The sequence below is a fragment of the Cryptomeria japonica genome, chromosome 7, assembly GCF_030272615.1.
Source record: "Cryptomeria japonica chromosome 7, Sugi_1.0, whole genome shotgun sequence".
NCBI lineage: Eukaryota > Viridiplantae > Streptophyta > Pinopsida > Cupressales > Cupressaceae > Cryptomeria > Cryptomeria japonica.
Genome location: NC_081411.1, coordinates 268,156,667 through 268,179,221, shown reverse-complemented (window position 1 = coordinate 268,179,221; position 22,555 = coordinate 268,156,667).

Here is a 22,555-nt window from a genome sequence, read left to right as displayed (position 1 = left end):
TACAACTATAAAATGTTCACTTTTGATACTTCCTTTTACAACTAAAGCAGTTTCACAAAATCAACTATTCGTATATTAATGCACATTACTTAAGATAGAATTTAATTATGCTACTCCTACGAGACACATGGAGAATTCCTTAATGTAAACATACAATTTTTCTCAGTAACCAATATTAGCTTCCAAACCCAAAGCCCTTTATAATCTAAATACATATAAGCATTATAAGGCTCACACAAGGGCTCAAGAAGTCACAGCCTTCTCTCGCAAAAAGAAAACTCAACTAAGAGATAATTACACATATCAAAATTGTTTTACTTTCCAGAGAGAGAGACTGGAGGAAGGGTGATAATTATTCAATTTACTACATAATAGCCATTCAATATCTACCACACTAGTCCTTCAAGCAAACAACACTATGCTAGATCACAACCTTAAATAAACACATTTCATACTTTTAGATCCAAGACAACACTAACCACCCAAATGGTCCAGTCTAAAGAGTACAACGAATCAAAAGGAAGGTACATACGACTCTCCTTAAAAATAAGAGAAATCGTAGACCAAGATCTCCATAAGCAGACAAAGCACATACAATCACTCCAACACACCCACATCAAGAAGGTGAGGACAGGGTGTGAACACACAAGTTAAGGTCTGCTAAATCACACTCTTACAACAAGGAGGACAAGAATACAACATAAGGTCGATACACCACACAAAAACTAAGGGCACAAGTGAAACCAGAGATCCCAGTGTTGCAACATGGGCTCTAATACCAAGTGTAATGCCTGCCAGGAAACCCCGAAGGGATAAAGCTAAAATGCACAAATGGAGTGCAAATATTTTTTTATGTTTTTTTAAGTTAAGACACAACATGATGATGCAATGAGTTATCAGAAGTTCAGATAACACAGCGGAAGACTAAACAAAACCTAAGGAGTTTCCCAATGTGATTATGTAACTTAACACCTAACTCAACTCGCGACATTTGATCCAATTAAGCAAGATATCTTAATTACATGTTATTACTTGAAACATGGATAAAATTTGTTCAATGAATTGACATTGTAGAAATTAGGAAGCGTTCATTTATTATGGTTGAAGATGAGGCTAACATGAGGAAATTTACCCAATGAAGTTAAAACATAGATAACTTAAGAATCCACCCATTAAGGTTTAAATATGGTTAACTTGGCGAGTCCATCCATTTTAGATACAATATAACTAATATATCGAAGTTCATTTATAGAGGTTAAAATGTAAATAGCCAAATGAGATCTTCCATTGTAGTTAAAATATTGCTACGAGATGAAGTTCATTCATTAAGGTTAAAATGTAATATAACCATATGAGTTCATCCATTATAATTAAAATATAGCTAATAAGATGAAGATCATTTATTAAGGATAAATTGTAAATAACATAATGAAGTTCATCCATTAGGGTTAAAACATAGATAAATTAATGAGTTCGCCCATTATAGTTAAAATAAGGTTAATATGAAGAAATACATTTGCTAAGATTAACATGTAAATAACTAAATGAGTTCACCCATTTTAATTCAATTATAGCTACCAAGATGAAGTTCATTTTTTTTTAAGGTTAGAGTGTAGATAACAACATGAAGTTCATCCATGTCCTTGGTTCTGTCTCTTTGCTGTCTTTTGCTTTCCTTTTGTTGTCTGTTTTGAGTTTTTAATGTAATGATGTATTAAGTTGTGCCCTTCTGGTGGGTTCATTTTGTCTTTTTGAAGTGTTTGGGCACATTTTTTAGCATTTTTGTTTTCCCCGGCTTGTAAAAGGTTCGGGTACCTTTCAATTACCTGGTTTTACCTAATCAAAACATGAAGTTCATCCATTAGAATTACAATTTAGGTGATATGATGAGTTCATCTGATAACTTTAAAACCATTCATTACGTTCAATTTTGCTTTAAACTCATACCATGCATCTTGTTCCAAAATGCTCTAATATCATCATAATTGTGAGGTCTTTTCATGCATACTTCTTTACATTAACATTAATGGGGTACATTCCTTCATGAGCCATTAATTTCATTTAATAGATGACTACATACATGCATTACAATAAATCTCATCCAATCCACTTATACATTCTATCAAATTATCATCCATACATGCTAGCACTATCCATGAAACATGAGAGACAAAAGCATCACATAACACATAAATGATCTAGGAGTTCACCCCTAGAGGGCTACATCTTTGACTCTACTCAACTACAAGACCCCTCGCGTAATTAATTAAGTTATAGTTACATAAAGTTCATGTCATCTACATTCCTGCCTTTTGGGCTAACAACAACCAATATACAAACGACCACTTCGGTCGATAAATCCTAAATGATCCCTACATAGAAACGGCTCCCACTAAGCATATTAAAAGCTAATACAAAGGTCTCTTGTCTTATGGTACTCTAACTAGGATACTGACCAACCTAGGGCCAACCACAATTCAGCCTGACAACAGGGTCCAAACAAACATATCAAGGCCTTGCCAATACTTAAACAAGAGCGAATACATAAATTAAACTTGTCATATTACCAGTTGTCTATTTCACAATACCGAGGAAGAACATAACTAAACCATTTATTTTACTAAATGAAGATGTCATTAACTTACCAATTTTCAAATCGATGCATTATTAAATTTCTGATAATTCTAATAGCATATCATTCAAGTTTTCAGAGTATCCAATGGTGAACATTTCATTTTTCAATTACTTATATATTTTAGTATTCCATTTCTAATGTTCCCAGATGACCTACTATCAATCAAATCCAATAATAATGTCTCCCTGATTAACATAATATTTAGAAATTTCCAAAAATATATTCTATTTCAAGAAATTTCCAATTAAAAATAATATTCAATCTCTTTCCAAATTTCAATCTAAATATATATATATATATATAGTAATAATAATTTAATATTACACCATTTATAAATTAATTATTAATTAATATATATTGTTAATAATTAATAATAATAATAAAGAAAAAAAACTGTTAAAAAACAAACTTTACATAACGTAAGTTTTATTATTTTATTATTATTATATTTTTTTTTTAAAATAACAAACTAAAATTTTAACATACTTTTTTTTTTGTTTAAAAAAAAAGGATTTCCTTGCCGCTTAGTGGCCCCCACACCATGGTAACCATAGTCGTGGTTTCCACGGACTGTGGTCTCCACAGTCGTGGAGAACCACAGATTGTGGTTTCCATAGTGTGGAACCACAGAATGTGGAACTCCATGGTCTGTGGTTTCCATGGTGTGGATTCCACAACCGTGGATTTCCACAGGGTCGTGGGTAGAGGGATAGCTCCCCATGCCAAAATCAAATTTTAATTTTTTTTTTTAAATAGCTCAAAAAAAAAAAATAAACAACCCCCATATCTGCACTCTCAGACTTAGAATTTTCTGAGTGATAAATTTCATTTTCAATCTAACATTTGATTTTTAAATCAAATCAATGACCCCAATAAAAATAAAATAATAACAAACTAAAACCCCCAAATTTAATTTAATCACAGTCCCATATATTTTCCAGAATATGCAAAACCACAGTATGGAAAATTTTCCTAGCAAGTTCATGATTTTCCAAATACTCAACAACCTTCAGATATGCAAGATTTGCTCATCCATAAAACCATTTAAACAATCTTCACCCAAAACAACCAATATTCACAAAACTAAAACTTAAATTTTAAGAACATTCGTGGATTTTTAAAAACAGAATTTCATGAGGAAGAACCCAACACATTTTCTTTGATTTACAATGAAATAAAAAGGTAAACAAGAATTCCTACCTCCTTAAGCATTCCTAGCAAGATTTTTGACGAAGAGCCCAACTTGCAGCTGTAGAAAAATCCATCCTTTCCAAAATCCCCCATTTTTCCATCCAAAAGTTTTTTTTTTCCCAAAAAATTCAACAACCCTCAAAATATTTTTCCAACCTAGGTTAAAAGAATGAAATTTTGACCTAATTTTCTAATTTCGAATTTAAGCACTTTTTAAATAAAAAAAATGAAAAATAATCATTCTTTTCAAATATTCAAATAATCTAACTTGCTTTTCAAATTAAAATTAAAATGCTTCTCTCTCATTTAATTTTAATTTTCTCAATATTAACTAAACTAACATTTATATTGCACAATATTGACGAGGATAAAATATTTTAATTTAATAAATTCCTAAAATCAATCTTTCACACTATATCCAATATACATATAAATTAAACTTGCTTTTCTAATAAAAATTGATTTTCTTAAATACGTAAAATTAACCTTTCTTTTCCAAAATGCAAAAGAGATTAAATTATTTCTATTTCAAATAACTTTAAATCTTTCCTTTTTAAAATGCATAAACTAATTAAATTCGTTATTTAAAAATTAACCATTAAATTAAACTCGCTACAAACATAAATAAAGAGATATTTTTAATTAATGATTAATCACATAAAAGAACCCTATATATTTTAATTCCTCAATTACAAATGCGTAAATGAACATATTAAATCAAATTAAATACTTAAACTTGCCACAAACATACATAAAGCGATCTTTTTAATTAATGATTAATCTTATAAAAGAAACTTATTTATTTTAAATTTCTCAATTACCAATGCGTAAATGAACACATTAAATTGAATTAAGTACTTAGGATAAAATACCTCATCTTACCACACGCAAGGCATGCAAACCAAGAAAGACAACCAATCACACGACACGCAAACTCAAATGAAAAGGGAAACCGGTGAACCACACAAGACACTCACTTGATCATGGCTAAGACAAGATGAGAGTTTTATGACCACCTAATCCAAATTCTAAAGATGAAAGAGGTATACTCAACCCTGCGAATCCTGATGGAGACGAACCTCACATCTAGGCGGTATTGTACCTGCAATCTCATGCAACCATGAGTCATGCAAGCATACATATATATTCAATGAAGGCGTTAGCTCGAGATTTATAACAAGAATTAGGGAAACAATTAAACTTACACAAGAATCGATGCGAAAGCACAATAATAGGTATGCACAATATTCATATTATCTAATCTACAACATTACCTAATGGTTAATCTACCATCCAAGAATGCCACATAGAAAAATTTAACCAAGGTCAAACTGGTTTTACAAGGCCGACTAGGGTAGCGATACTACATTCTCCCCCCCTAGGCTCCGACTTACTCCGGGAAGTCGTAAGGCTAGATGGAATTCATGCAACACGCATTAGCCCTGAAACTCATTTAACAAATATAAATTTGCACGTATAAATCCTTCCATAATTAAATGAAACATTATTTCTAAAACCTTTACGAATGTCATTATCCATTGGCAAGGTACAACTAAAGCCATACACTTCTTAAAATATTCTATGAATTATCCACAATCATAGCAAAAAAATAAGAATTTTCTTCCTTTCATTACACCAATTATAGAAAAAAATAACCATAATTACCATACTCATTCTACCAAACATGGCAAGAAAACATGCCCTCATGATCAATTTCTTTTACCAATTCATCTTTTTACAAAGCTTTATCGCATAGAACTAGCTTCAAATATCAATTTCTACAACCAAATTAACATTTCAATAAATAGGAGCAATGTAAATAACTCAATTGTTTACACTTTCTAGGCATATAAGATCATTTCCCAATGACTGTGTCCCATAACATAGTGACAAGTTAACACATTTCAATCCATGACTACACATAATAACAATCCACATAACTGGATTGCACAGCACAACAGGGCCACATGTGACCATGTCTAATGCTCGATCAAAGATAACATGCACGATCAACATCTCTATACCTGATCTCAGAACAAATAACATGATCATAAATATCCAACATCTCACTCAAAGGCTTTATGGTGCTAGGGTACACCATAACGATGCTACCTTCCATACAAGACCCTTGTGAACATCCCTTGTTGCATAAGGTATTTAGCCTCCAAGAGATAGTCACCACTCATAGGTAGGTAGTGGATCCTAGCTGTCTCACAGCCTCACATACCCCCATCCTCAAGGTTCCCTACATCTACTTCCTCGTATACACTCAACCAAGACCGTCTCCTACATTCATGGAGAGGAATTCACATTTCAACACAAGACCAGCATACGAAAACAACAAGCATAAACGTGTTTAGCCACCAAAGTATAGAAGAATAAAGATAATAATCATCAATTCCAACAGTAAGGCAAGAAAATAATTCTTGAATTGCAACATCAAATCAAATAAGCAAAAGATCACAAGATCATGTCTAAACTTTCAAAGTCAAAATAAAATAAATTGCTGGCCCACAAGGAAATAAATAAAAAAAATATCATAAGTGCACATAACATCACTATGTGACTAGCATCTAGCCACCAACGAGGAAGGAAGGAACAATCGTCTAGCTATCGTAGTAGCTTATCATGTGGTGTGGCCAAGTCACACATCTGCATGGCATGGGAGTGTGCACCTCGACAATACCTTGCATCACGTCGTCACGCGACATGGCTCTACCCTATACCTATTGGTAGGCCACATGGAAATGTCTACTACATCCTACATCGTGTCTCAGCACGGCATTGCAATACTCCAAGCGAAAAGGACACGCAATGGACGTATCCCGCATGGAAATGTCCCTTGTGGAAAAGGGTACGTGAAGGTCACACCCTGCATAGCGATGTACCTCTCAGGATACTCATCGTAAGCCAGAGGTATAAATGGCTAAGGTCTACCTATAAGTCTACCAACACTAGTCAATCGGCAGCTCATATGAAAAATAACATGCCTCTCATGAAGACAAGGCAAAAGATGCTCCAATAAAATCCATCATTCTGCTCAAGAACTGTCATCTATATGCTCAAAATAAATGATAGGAATTAACCTCACACACATGAATCTTATACATCGATTCATCAGAAGGGGAAGTATTGAGTACACCTATAATACAGTTTCATTACAAAACTATATTTTTCCTCGGAATAGGGAAGCTAAATTCACTTCGTATCGATATTACTCGTACATCGTTCCATACTTTTCAAGGAATGGTGACTTCTACAACTACCCCTTCACATACTGACTTATCAACAACCCATGGGTTGGCACTCAGTAAGGGAACAAATAAGCAACATCACATAAATAGTATGGTTTCCCATACTCATGAGCAAACATATCCTCCATGGTTGATTACTTCACCATCCCATGGGCACACATAGCAAGCATGGGTTTATTACAACACAAAAGGTATAGCACCATTACTGGTTTAGTCACATTTATGGGGGTAATTTTTAATACGCTATCATCTACTCAAGAAGGGTTTTACCTATTCTTTCCACATGAATCACTAAATAAAGTTTACTCTAGTTACACGTACTGAAATTCTTAAAAATTCAAATTTACACAAGGAAATAACGTCATTCCGATATCTTTCTCAAATTCCACTAAGCATTTGCATTCACATTACTAACTATGCAATTTTATTTTCCAAAGCGAAAACTTTCCTCTTTCAATTAGAAGCCAAAAGCAAACATACAATTTCACATGCGTTATTAAAATTCTTCTTAAATCACTGCATTCTTAGTAGCATTTCTAAAAAAAAAACCTTATGATCCTATCCAAGGAGAAGGGGAAAGAGAGTTTGAAAATTAAACTATTTCCTACAAATACATAAGATCCACAAGGTTACACTATATGCTCAGATATAAGTCTATCACTTTAGTTGCACGGTTTTCATTTTGCTATCTTTTAGGAGGATGCCAAAACAACCTAACATGACATTTCCAATTATTATGGTTGCAATATAATGTTCTAGTTTTCTGAACAAGAAATCAAGTCAAATAATCTTTCTGTAATACAAGACCTCTTGAGAACACTCACTATTCGAAATTTAATACAAAACATATCAAAACCTGCAACCTATCATTGAAAATCAAAATACGACAAGAAATTAAATGAGGAGCTATCAACTAAATGATACACATTTATGCATACACATCAAACAAGCTTTTCCTTAGCACTTTCCAAACATAATAAGGCAATTATCTATATCCAAAGGCAAGTTCAAAGGAGCATTGCTAAAAATAGGTCCTCAGTCAAACTGGGTGAAGAATCACATAACCAATCTTTCGTGGAACATCTTAAGACACTCTCAAAGTTATTGTAACATGTTCCCTTTTGATACATCCTTTTACAACTAAAGCAGTTTCACAAAATCAACTATTCGCATATTAATGCACATTACTTAAGATAGAATTTAATTATGCTACTCCTATGAGACACATGGATAATTCCTTAATGTAAACATACAATTTTTCTCAATAACCAATATTAACTTCCAAACCCAAAGCCCTTTATAATCTAAATACACATAAGCGTTATAAGGCTCACACAAGGGCTCAAGAAGTCACAGCCTTCTCTCGCAAAAAGAAAACTCAAATAAGAGATAATTACACATATCATAATTGTTTTACTTTCTAGAGAGAGAGACTGGAGGAAGGGTGATAATTATTCAATTTACTACATAATAGCCATTCAATATCTACCACACTAGTCCTTCAAGCAAACAACACTACGCTAGATCACAACCTTAAATAAGCACATTTTGTACTTTTAGATCCAAGACAACACTAACCACCCAAATGGTCCAGTCAAAAGAGTACAACGAATCAAAAGGAAGGTACATATGACTCTCCTTCAAAATAAGAGAAATCATAGACCAAGACCTCCATAAGAAGACAAAGCACATACAATCACTCCAACACACCCACATCAAGAAGGTGAAGACAAGGTGTGAACACACAAGTTAAGGTCCGCTAAATCACACTCTTACAACAAGGAGGACAAGAATACAACATAAGGTCGATACACCACACAACAACTAAGGGCACAAGCAAAACCAGAGATCCCAGTGTTGCAACATGGGCTCTGATACCAAGTGTAATGCCCCGCCAGGAAACCCCGAAGGGATAAAGCTAAAATGTACAAATGGAGTGCAAATATTTTTATTTTTTTTAAAGTTAAGAAACAACATGATGATGCAATGAGTTATCAGAAGTTCAGATAACACGGCAGAAGACTAAACAAAACCTAAGGAGTCTCCCAACATGATTACGTAACTTAACACCTAACTCAACTCGCGACATTTGATCCAATTAAGCAGGATATCTTAATTACATGTTATTACTTGAAACATGGATAAAATTTGTTCAGTTAATTGACATTGTAGAAATTAGCAAGTGTTCATTTATTATGGTTGAAGATGAGGCTAACATGAGGAAATTTACCCAATGAACTTAAAACATAGATAACTTAAGAATCCGCCCATTAAGGTTTAAATATGGTTAACTTGGTGAGTACATCCATTTTAGATACAATATAACTAATATATCAAAGTTCATTTATAGAGGTTAAAATGTAAATAGCCAAATGAGATCTTCCATTGTAGTTAAAATATTGCTACGAGATGAAGTTCATTCATTAAGGTTAAAATGTAATATAACCATATGAGTTCATCCATTATAATTAAAATATAGCTAATAAGATGAAGATCATTTATTAAGGATAAATTGTAAATAACATAATGAAGTTCATACATTAGGGTTAAAACATAGATAAATTAATGAGTTCACCCATTATAGTTAAAATACGGTTAATATGAAGAAATGCATTTGCTAAGATTAACATGTAAATAACTAAATGACTTCACCCATTTTAATTCAATTATAGCTACCAAGATGAAGTTCATTTGTTTTTAGGTTAGAGTGTAAATAACAACATGAAGTTCATCCATTAGAATTACAATTGAGGTGATATGACGTGTTCATCCGATAACTTCTAAACCATTCATTACGTTCAATTTTGCTTTAAACTCATACCATGCATCTTATTTCAAAATGCTCTAATATCATCATAACTATGAGGTCTTTTCATGCATACTTATTTACATTAACATTAATGGGGTACATTTGTTCATGATCCATTAATTGCATTTAATAGATGACTACATACATGCATTACAATAAATCTCATCCAATCCACTTATACATTCTATCAAATTATCATCCATACATGCTAGCACTATCCATGAAACATGAGAGACAAAAGCATCACATAACACAGAAATGATCTCGGAGTTCACCCCTAGAGGGCTACATCTCTAGGTCTTCTCAACTGCAAGACCCCTCTGATAATTAATTAAGTTATAGTTACATAAGGTTCATGTCATCTACATTCCTGCCTTTTTGGCGAACAACAACCAATATACAAACGACCACTTCGGTCGATAAATCCTAAATGATCCCTACATAAAAATGGCTCCCACTAGCATATTAAAAGCTAATACAAAGGTCTCTTGTCTAACGGTACTCTAACTAGGATACTGACGAACCTAGGGCCAACCACAATTCAGCTTGACAACAGGGTCCAAACAAACATATCAAGGCCTTGCCAATACTTAAACAAGAGCGAATACATAAATTAAACTTGTCATATTACTAGTTGTCTATTTCACAATACCGAGGAAGAACATAACTAAACCATTTATTTTACTAAATGAAGATGTCATTAACTTACCAATTTTCAAATCGATGCATTATTAAATTTCTGATAGTTCTAATAGCATATCATTTAAGATTTCAGAATATCCAATGGTGAACATTTCATTTTTCAATTACTTATATATTTTAGTATTCCATTTCTAATGTTCCCAGATGACCTATTATCAATCAAATCCAATAATAATGTCTCCCTGATTAATATAATATTTAGAAATTTCCAAAAATATATTCTATTTCAAGAATTTTCCAATTAAAAATAATATTCAATCTCTTTCCAAAAAGTACTTCCTCATTAGAACTGATACCCAAATTTAATATTAATCATTATACATTTATAATCCCTTGGATAATAAAATATAACCAACTAAAATTAATTATACACAATTTCAATCTAATTATTAATTAATATATATATATATATATATATATATATATATATATATATATATATATATATATATATATATATATATATATATATATATATATATATATATATTAATAATAATTTAATATTACACCGTTTAAAAATTAATTATTAATTAATATATATTTATTAATCTTCATTATTAAAAATATATATTGTTAATAATTAATAATAATAAAGAAAATATATATATATAAAAACAAACTTTGCATAACGTAAGTTTTATTATTTTATTATTATTGTATTTTTTTTTTCTAAATAACAAACTAAAATTTTAACATACTTTTTTTTTGTTTAAAAAAAAAGGATTTCCTTGCCACTTAGTGGCCCCCACACCATGGTAACCACAGTCGTGGTTTCCGCGGACTGTGGTCTGCAGAGCCATGGAGAACCATGGACTATGGTTTCCACAGAACGTGGAACTCCACGGTCTATGGTTTCCACAGCTGTGGATTTCCCCAGGGTCATGGGTAGAGCGATAGCTCCTCACACCCAAATCAATTTTTTTTTTTTTTTTTAAATAGCTCAAAAAAATATATATAAACAACCCCCATATCTTCACTCTCAAACTCAGAATTTTCTGAGTGATAAATTTCGTTTTCAATCTAACATTTGATTTTTAAATCAAATCAATGACCCCAATAAAAATAAAATAATAACAAACTAAAACCCCCAATTTTCATTTATTCACAATCCCATATATTTTCCAGAATATGCAAAACCACAGTATGGAAAATTTTCCCAGCAAGTTCATGATTTTCCAAATACTCAACAACCTTCAGATGTGCAAGATTTGCTCATCCACAAAACCATTTAAACAATCTTGACCCAAAACAACCAATGTTCACAAAACTAAAACTTAAACTTTAAGAACATTCGTGGATTTTTAAAAACAGAATTTCATGAGGAAGAACCCAGCACATTTTCTTTGATTTACAATGAAATAAAAAGGTAAACAAGAATTCCTACCTCCTTAAGCATTCCTGGCAAGATTTTCGATGAAGAGCCCACCCTGGAGCTGTAGAAAAATCCATCGTTTCCAAAATCCCCCATTTCTCCATCCAAAAATACTTTTTTTCCCAAAAAATTCAACAACCCCCAAAATATTTTTCCAAACTAGGTTAAAAGAATGAAATTTTGACCTAATTTTCTAATTTCGAATTTAAGCACTTTTTAAATTAAAAAAAATGAAAAATAATCATTCTTTTCAAATATTCAAATAATCTAACTTGCTTTTCTAATTAAAATGAAAATGCTTCTCTCTAATTTAATTTTAATTTTCTCAATATTCACTAAGCTAACATTTATATTGCACAATATTGACAGGGATAAAATATTTTAATTAAATTAATTCCTAAAATCAATCTTTCACACTATATCCAATATACATATAAATTAAACTTGCTTTTCTAATAAAAATTGATTTTCTTAAATACGTAAAATTAGCCTTTCTTTTCCAAAATGCAAAAGAGATTAAATTATTTCTATTTCAAATAACTTTAAATCTTTCCTTTTTTAAAATGTATAAACTAATTAAATTCGTTATTTAAAAATTAACCATTAAATTAAACTCGCTACAAACATAAATAAAGCGATCTTTTTAATTAATGATTAATCACATAAAAGAACCCTATATATTTTAATTCCTCAATTACAAATGCGTAAATGAACACATTAAATCAAATTAAATACTTAAACTTGCTACAAACATACATAAAGCGATCTTTTTAATTAATGATTAATCTCATAAAAAAAACTTATTTATTTTAAATTTCTCAATTACCAATGCGTAAATGAACACATTAAATTGAATTAAGTACTTAGGATAAAATACCCTATTTTACCACACGCAAACCAAGAAAGCCAACCAATCACATGACACGCAAACCCAAATGAAAAGGGAAACCGACGGACCACACAAGACGCTCACTTGATCATGGCTAAGGCAAAGTGAGGGTTTTACGACCACCTAATCCAAATTCTAAGGATGAATGAGGTATACTCAACCCTACGAATCCTGATGGAGACGAACCTCGCACCTAAGCAGTACTATACCTGCAATCTCCTGCAACCATGATTCACGCAAGCATATATATATATATATATATTCAATGAAGGCGTTAGCTCGAGATTTATAACAAGAATTAGGGAAACAATTAAACTTACACAAGAATCGATGCGAAAGCACAATAACAGGTATGCACAATATTCATATTATCTAATCTACAACATTACCTAATGCTTAATCTACCATCCAAGAATGCCACATAGAAAAAGTTAACCAAGGTCAAACCGGTTTTACAAGGCCGACTAGGGTAGGGGCACTACAAGATCTACAGACGAATTTTTGATTTTAGTAGAAAGAGCCCTAAAATACTCTTCCAATACATTTGGTCTGACCTTTTTAATTGAATTTTAGAGGAAGTTATAAGTGTTTTACCCTCTACAAGTCTGAAACCCTCCATTTTCAAGGGTTACAATGCAAACGGGGCCCTAACTTGCTATCTACTCATTAGGATCCGATGACCATTGGTAGAAAGAAATTTAGAGGTATTTATTTTGAGATTCTAGAGGAGCAAGGTTAGAGGAGTTGGTTGGTAACCTTACCACCAAGCCCTAGTCTAGGTTGTTTGAGGGTTTAGATTAGAAGATGAGTTTCATTGAGCATACTATGAGTAATGATGAGATGATGAGTTGAATTGATGTAATTGTAGTATTTCGACATAGAAGAAACCTCCTAAAGAGTTAGAACTTTCCTATGATCCCATTCTCATATACCTCCTTTGCAAAACTGGTCTAACTTAATCAATTAGGCCTGTGACCCAAGTAGGTGTTGAAGAGTGCAGGAATAGGGTGGAATTCCAATATTTTAGAATCTGATAGTAATCCCAAGAGGGTGTCTAAAACCTAAATTTGTATAGGGTGTTGTTTGGTATAATTTGGAGAAAAATCCAAAAAGACAGTGAAATAGGGCTACTAATTGGTAGGCCTATTTAAGCCTCAAAATCCAATATTTGCCTTGTGCTCCAAAGTATCACTGTGGAAGATCTTAATAGGTCTTAGGAAGTGTGTAGAAGTTTTGTACCATCCCTTGTTAGGGGTAAGAATCCAATTTCACATTTGAGGTGTGATTGCAGCCTTGAGAGAGACTCAAGGTAAAGAAGACCAAGGTGTGTAGGTAGTTTTATCAACTTACTATCGCATACCCTCTACATCAACATTTGCTTCATCCATAGAAATTATGTACAGTTACTAGCAACAACAAAATACTCAGCTTCAGTAATAGATAAAGAATTACATGATTGTTTCTTGTTGATCCATGAAATAAGTTTCTTTCCAAGAAAGAAAGATCCACTAGAAGTACTTTTCCAATCATCATCACCTGCCCAATTTGCATTTGTATATGCACATAAAGTAAAGTCATCATCTTTAGGGTACCACAAACCATATTCAAATGTTCCTTGTAAGTATCTAAAAATCCTTTTCACTGCACTCTCATGATTTTCTCTAGGATCACTTTGATATCTTGATGCAATGAAAATTGCATTCATTATATTTGGTCTAGTATGTGTCAAATATAGCAGACCTCCAATCATAGACTTGTATCTTGTAGGATTTACTAATGTTGATTCATCTTTCTTTGTCAATTTCTCACTTGTAACCATAGGAGTACTAACCGGTTTAGAATTTTCCATACCAAATTTCTTCAACATCTCCCTAGAATACTTAGTTTGATAAATATAAATACCTTTATCAGTCTGAATAATCTGCAAACCTAAAAAAAAATTCATTTCCCCAATCATAGACATTTCAAATTTTTTCTCCATATTTTTTACAAAATTCCATGCACAACTTATCTTCACCTCCAAAAATGATGTCATCAACAAAGACCTCAATAATCAGTATATCATCATTATTGAATTTATAATATAGATTACTGTCAGCATTACCTTTAATGAATCCAAGCTTTAAAAGATATTTGTCCAACCTTTCATACCAAGCTCTAGGTGCATGTTTCAATACATATAAGGCTTTCTTTAACCTACAACCCATGTTTTTATCATCTGAAAGTGAAATAACATCAGGTTGCTCAATATAAACTTCCTCATCAAGATCCCTATTCATAAAAGCACACTTAACATCCATCTTGTAGTTTTTATGTGCAACATAGGCAAGAAATAATCTTACAGCTTCAATCCTAGCTACAAGTGCAAAAGTCTCACCATAATCAATTCCTTCCTTCTAAGAATATCTTTTACAAACCAATCTAGCTTTATTCCTCACAAATTGTCTATCTTCATTTAATTTATTCCTAAAAACCCATTTAGTTCCAATAACATTCTTATTTTTAGGTCGGGGAACTAATTTATCCATATGTTATTCTTTTCTATCTAATCTAATTCTTCTTCCATAACTTTCATCCAATATTCATCTTTACATGCTTCGGTTACTACTACCGGTTCAACTTGAGAAATTAAACATACCTCATTAGCTATCAATCTTCTTCTTGTCATCACTCCATTATTCTTATCCCCAATGATCTGATCTTCTGAATGATTCAACCTTACATACCTAAGAGTTTTTTGATTCTTTGTTCCTCTTTCTTGTTCTTCAGTTACTGTTGAATTTTCTGATACTTCTGGAGTAAATGGTTCAGCATTATATTCTGATAAAGGTGTTACCTATTCAGTTATGATCATTTCCACTACCAGTTCTTGCTCATAAATTCTTATTTGACTTCCATTTTGCTCATCCACCTTGACATTAGCGCTCTCCACAATTCTCTGCAATCTCTTGTTATAACATCTATATGCTTTTCTTTCATTAGAATAACCAATAAATATTCCTTCATCACATCTAGGATAAAACTTGCCAATGAAATCATCTCTCTTGATATAACATTTACTACCAAAGATTATGAAGTACTTAACTATAGGTGTATTGCCAAAGCACAATTCATAAGGTGTCTTATCGGTTTCTCCTTTGATACAAACTTTGTTGAATGTATAAATTGTTGTGCTCACTAATTCTCTCTAGTAGATATCAAGTAGATTAGATTCCATCATCATGGTTCTAGAAACATCCAAGATAGTTTTATTCTTCTTTCCACAACTCCATTTTGTTGAGGTGTCTGGAGAGCATAAAATTGTCTCCTTATGTCATGCTTCTCATAAAAGTGTTTAAACTCACTGGATGTGAATTCTCCACCATGATCTAACCTTAAGTACTTAATCTTCAATCATGTCTTAGTTTCAACTTTAGCTTTAAAGATTTTAAAATTTTCAAAAGCCTCATATTTCTCCCTTAGAAAAGTAACCCACGTCATTCTAGAATAATCATCAATGATTAGCATAAAATATCTATCACCTTGAAAAGTTTTGATTCTAGCAGGACCACACAAATCAATGTGAATAAGATCAAGAACATCATTAGATTTGTGTTGTATACTCTTAAAAGAGTTTCTGACCTATTTTCCCATTTGAAATTCTTTACATATCGGATTATAGGGCTTCACAATCTTAGGTATATCTCTAATTGTCTTAGTTGAACTGATCTTTACCATGCAATCAAAATTCACATGACAACCTTTTATGTCGTAGCCAACTCTCATCAATTTGTGCATTGAAACATGTCTTCTCACCAGAATTGAAATGAAATATATTACCTTTTTTCTGAGTACTGGTTGCAATCTCCAATCCAGATCTATTAATGATCTTGCATTTCCATCCTTGAATTGTAATTGAAATCCCTTATCCACTAATTGTCTTACACTCAAAAGATAATGCCTTAAACCTTCAACATAATAAACATTATCAATATTTTTCTTACCATCTAATGATATGGTTCCTTTTCCTTTGATCATGCATGCTTTGTCATCTCCAAATCTAACCAGACTGCCACCAAATTCTTGCAAAGATAGAAACTTCATTTTATCTCTAGTCATATGATGTGAACATCCACTGTCAATTACCCATTCATACTTATCTTCAATTTTATCAGCAAGGGCCTTCTCTGCAGGTACATTCTCTTCCAGTGTCAGATCATCTTCCTTGATAGCCAGAAACACCCATTCCGTTTCCTTTTCATAACCACTAGTAGTGTCTTGTGCCAGTTCATCATTAGAATCAGTCACACCTTCCTCATCCACAATGTAGCATGATTTATCTATGTTTTTCCTATACTTATGCTTGTTCTGATATCTAGGGTTAGGCTTAAAAGATCTTCTAGCTCTCTCTTCAAATCTTGAATTCCTTTCAGGACATCTAGATGTAAAATGACCTATATTATTACATGCAAAACATTTAAAAGGTGATTTTCCTTCATACTTAATTCCTACCTGTCCTTTAGGTACTCTTCTAGCAAATAGGGCTTCAAGTTGCTCAAATTATTCATCTTCCCTTTTCATATCTTCCAATTCCTTTGCATACAAAGTTTTCCAATCTTGCTTGTCGGTTGGTGATGTAAATGCATGAAAAGCAGGTTCAAACTTCACAGCTCCAAAAGGTCCAAATTCTTCAAGCTCAAAAGAAGATAATTTCCCAACCAAGGTATCTCTATTGACAGAAGTATTCGCCATTGTTCTCAATTCATTAATTGAAATAGCCTTCATCTTATAATCTAGTGGTAAAGCTATCAAAACTTTAGAAACTATTTCATCTTCACTCAAAGATCCATGACAACATTGAATTCCCATGAAAATTTTATTTACCCTTTCCATAAATACAGTAATCCTTTCATCTTCTTCCATCTTCAAGTTTTCATATCTCACCCAGTAACCATCAAGTTTAACAATCTTAATAGTAGGTTCACCTTCATTAAGAGTCTCCAACTTGTCCCATATAGCCTTTGTTGTTTATTTGTCAGTCAATCCCATAATTTGGTAATCAGAAAGTGCACAAAAAAGGGCTTCTCTGTCTCTACAACCATTCTCAAGCTCGTTATCCAAGTTTTCTGAGGCAAGATTTTCAGATGTTAGATTAAAATATGTAACACCATTCTCTGTGATTTCCCAAATTTCCTTACCAAGATATCTCATATGAGTCTCCATTTGAATCTTCCATACTCTGTAATTTGTTCCATCAAGCCTAGGAATTTCTAGATTTACTTGAACTATTAGACACCATAGGATCTTCCTCAAGCAGTTAAGCTTCTGCAGAGAGGACTAGAGCTCTGATACCAACTGTTAAACAGTTCAAATAACAGAAAGACAAATGATAGGGGGGTTGAATCAATTGGCACTAGATTACCATAACCTTCAGCAATTAAAACTTTCGAAACACATAAGATCAATATAGAAATGCATAAACCAATTACCGAAATAGTAGATATACCAATTAAGCACAAGCAACAATTAGAGAATAAATACCATCCACATGACACCAGGATTTGTACGTCGAAAACCCGATAAAGGGAAAAATCGCAGTGGGAAGCCTACCCACGGTCAAATAATACTTCTGCAGTAAGTATGTGATTACAAATTGAGGGGCCTCCACTTGTAGGAAGGCCAATATCCTAGAGGACACTTCTCATTACAAAAGGAGTCTCACTGACTACATAAAAATCCAGACTACAATCTGAAAGAAGGAATGAACTGCAATGATAGCATCTCCTATGCCTGAGTACAGTTTTGGTTAAGCTCAACACCGGAGGACTTAATCCTCTTGAATAAACCCAACTCAATCACCAATGATCTACCAAATCCTCTACATGAATGATTATTACACTATTCGCTCTTATCCGATACCATCATGATCTACAATGAGATCATACACAAATATATACAAACCCTCAACCATAAACAATAAGGTCAGTCACCCAAACAATAAACCAGTTACGTAATTATAAAAAATGATGGCCAAAGAATAAACAAATAATATCCAACCCATTAGTCATCCCGAAAACACATTGAGAAGACCAAACAACACGTTACAATAAGTCGGTCCATAACCTAGATAATACCGGACCCAATTTAGGTCCACACAGGCTAAAGCAATGATCCCAATCAGTTAAGTCTCGAACATGATCACCATCAGCATTCTGAATCCATACTAGAAGCCACACCAACACCACTTATGTATAATATCAAAAGATCTTCAATCAATCTTTTTCGATGAAACCCTCACTGAATCAACAAACCAGGCTTACTAGCACATAAGATGGCATTCGATCACCAAATAAAAACCAACTGACTGAACATGTATCTTAGTAGCATGAATAGCAGATCTAAGCCAGTTTCATAAACCAAAGAATACCGGAGTATACCAGAGCATCATGATCTAACCAACTAGAAACCAAATAACTTACCAAGACCAAAAGGATAGTGGTAAAGCAGCCAAAGCAGCTAGTGTTGACATCAATGACAAAACATCAATGCAATACATAATTAATTCCTCAAAATGGACAACAATATGGTGTCCTAGGGGGTATGTTGTACCTACTAGAACTTCAAAAGGGGTCATATGGGGTCCTAAGGGGTCACACATGTGTTAGAACACATGTGTGGCCCCTTAGGACCCCATACAACCCCTTAGGACACTATATGATCCTATCAGGTCATATGGTATTCTAAGGGGTCATATGGTGTCATTAGGGGTCATTTGGGATCCTAAGAGACCACACATGTGTGGCCCCTAAGGACCCCATATGACCCCTAACAACATCATATGACCCCTTATGACACTATGTGATCCTATGGGGTCAAATGGGGTTAGTAGGGGTCATTAGGAGTCATAAGGGGTCTTAAGGGGTCATTAGAGGTCATAAGGGGTCTTTACAATCGTAAAAGGTCTTATGGTGTTGTGTGGGGTCTTATGTCATACATGCTAAGATGCTAAAAGGGGTCAAAATATGGTCTATGATGTATTAAGGAGTTTCCCATGTACTAGGGGGTATATTGTACTGACTATGCATTTCAAAGAGGTCATATGGGGTCCCAAAGGGTCACACATGTGTTAGATCACATGTGTCACCCCTTAGGACCCCATACATGACCCCTTAGAACACCATATGACCCTATGGTTTCCTAAGGGGTCATATTGGGTCCTAAGGGGTCACACATTTTAGAAGACATGTGTAGCCCCTTAGGACCCTATATGACCCCTTAGGACACTATTGGCCCTTAGGGGTCATATGTTGTCCTAAGATGTATTTCATATTTACTAGGACTTTAAAAGGGGTCATATGGAGTCCTAAGGGGTCACATATGTGTTAGAACACATGTGTGGCCCCTTAGGACCCCATATGACCCCTTAGGACACCATATGACCATGTGGGGTCATATGGTGTACTAATGGGTATGTTGTACCTATTAGGACTTTAAAAGGAGTCCTATGGGATCCTAAGGGATGACACATGTTTGACCCTTTAAGACCCCATGTGACCCCATACAACACTATATGAACTTATCGAGTCATATGGTGTCCTAAGAGGTATGTTGTGTCTACCAGCTAAGAGGTATCATGTACCTACTAGGACTTTAAAAGAGGTCATATGGGGTCCTAAGGGGTCACGCATGTGATGTGTGACCCCCTAGTACCCCTTATGACCCCTTAGGACACTATATGACCCTATGGGGTCATATGGTGTCCTAAGAGGTTTGTTGCACCTACTAGGATGTTAAAAGGGGCCATATGGGGTCCTAAGGGGTCACATATGTTAAAACACATCCATGGCCCCTTTAGACCCCATATGACCCCTTAAGACACTATATGATCTTATGGGGTCATATGGTGTCCTAAGGGGTCATATGGTGTCGTTAGGGGTCATACCCATATGACCCCTAACGACACCATATGACCCCTTAGGACACCATATGACCCTATGGGGTCATATGGTGTCCTAAGATGTATGTTTTACTTACTGGTACTTTAAAAGGGGTCATATGGGGTCTTAAGGGCTCATACGTGTTATAACACGTGTGAGCCCTTAAGACCCCATATGACCCCTTAAGACAACATATGACCCAATGGGGTCATATGGTGTCCTAAGGGGTATGTTGTACATACTAGGACTTTAAAAGGGGTCATATGGTGTCCTAATGGGTGACACATGTGCGACTCCTTAGGACCCCATATGACCTCATACGACACTATATGAACCTATGGGGTCATATGGTGTCCTAAGAGGTATGTTGTACCTACTAGGACTTTAAAAGAGGTCATATGGGGTCCTAAGCGGTCACACATGTGTTAGAACACGTGTGACCCCTTAGTACCCCATATGACCCCTTTGAACACTATATGACTGTATGCCATCATATGGTGTCCTAAGAGGTATGTTGCACCTACTAGGATGTTTAAGGGGGTCATATGGGGTCCTAAGGGGTCACACGTGTTAAAACACATCCATGGCCCCTTCTGACTGCATATGACCCCTTAGGACACTATATGATCCTATGGGGTCATATGGTGTTCTAAGGGATCATATGGTGGCCTAAGGGGTCATATGGGGTCCTTAGGGGCCACACATGTGTTAAGGTACCACACATATGTTCTAACATGTGTGGCCCCTCAGGACCCCATATGATCCCTAACGACATCATATGACCCCTTAAGATACTATATGACCCTATGGAGTCATATGGTGTCCTAAGAGGTATGTTGAACTTACTAGGACTTTAAAAGGGGTCATATGGGGTCCTAAGGGTCACACGTGTTAAAACACATCCATGGCTCCTTTGGACCCCATATGACTCCTTAGGGCAGTATATGACCCTATGGGGTTATATGGTGTCCTAAGGGGTATTTTGTACCTACTAGGACTTTAAAAGGGATCATATGGGGTCCTAATGGGTCACACATGTGTGACCCCGTATGACCCCATATTACATTATATGACCCTATGGGGTCATATGGTGTCCTAAGAGGTATGTTGTACCTAATAGTACTTTAAAAGGCATCATATGGGGTCCTAAGGGGTCACACATGTGTTGCCCCTTAGGACCCCATATGACCCCTTAGAACACTATATGACCCTATGGGGCTATATGGTGTCTTAAAAGTTATGTTGTACCTACTCGAATGTTAAAAGGGGTCATATGGGGTCCTAAGGGGTCACACGTGTTAAAACACATGTGTGGTCCCTTAGGACCCCATATGACCCCTTAGGACAATATATGATCCTATGGGGTCATACAGTGTCCTAAGGGGTCATATGGTGTTGTTAGGGGTCATATGGGGTCCTAAGGGGCCACATGTGTTTTAACACATGTGACCCCTTAGGACCCTGTATGGTCCTAAGGGGTCATATGGTGTTGTTAGGGGTCATATGGTGTTTGTTAGGGGTCATATGGGGTCCTAAGGGGCTACACATGTGTTAAAGCATGTGTGGCCCCTTAGAACCCCATATGAACCCTAACGACACCATATGACCCCTTATGACACTAGATGATCCTATGGGGTCATATGGGATTAGTAGGGGTCATTAGGGGTCATAATGTTGGAGTCCAAGAACACTGAGATAGGGGTTGAATTAGTGCTCTACTAGTAAATAAATTTATGAACATATTGCTTATGAACCGGTTAATAGAAAATAAAATTAAAGTGCAT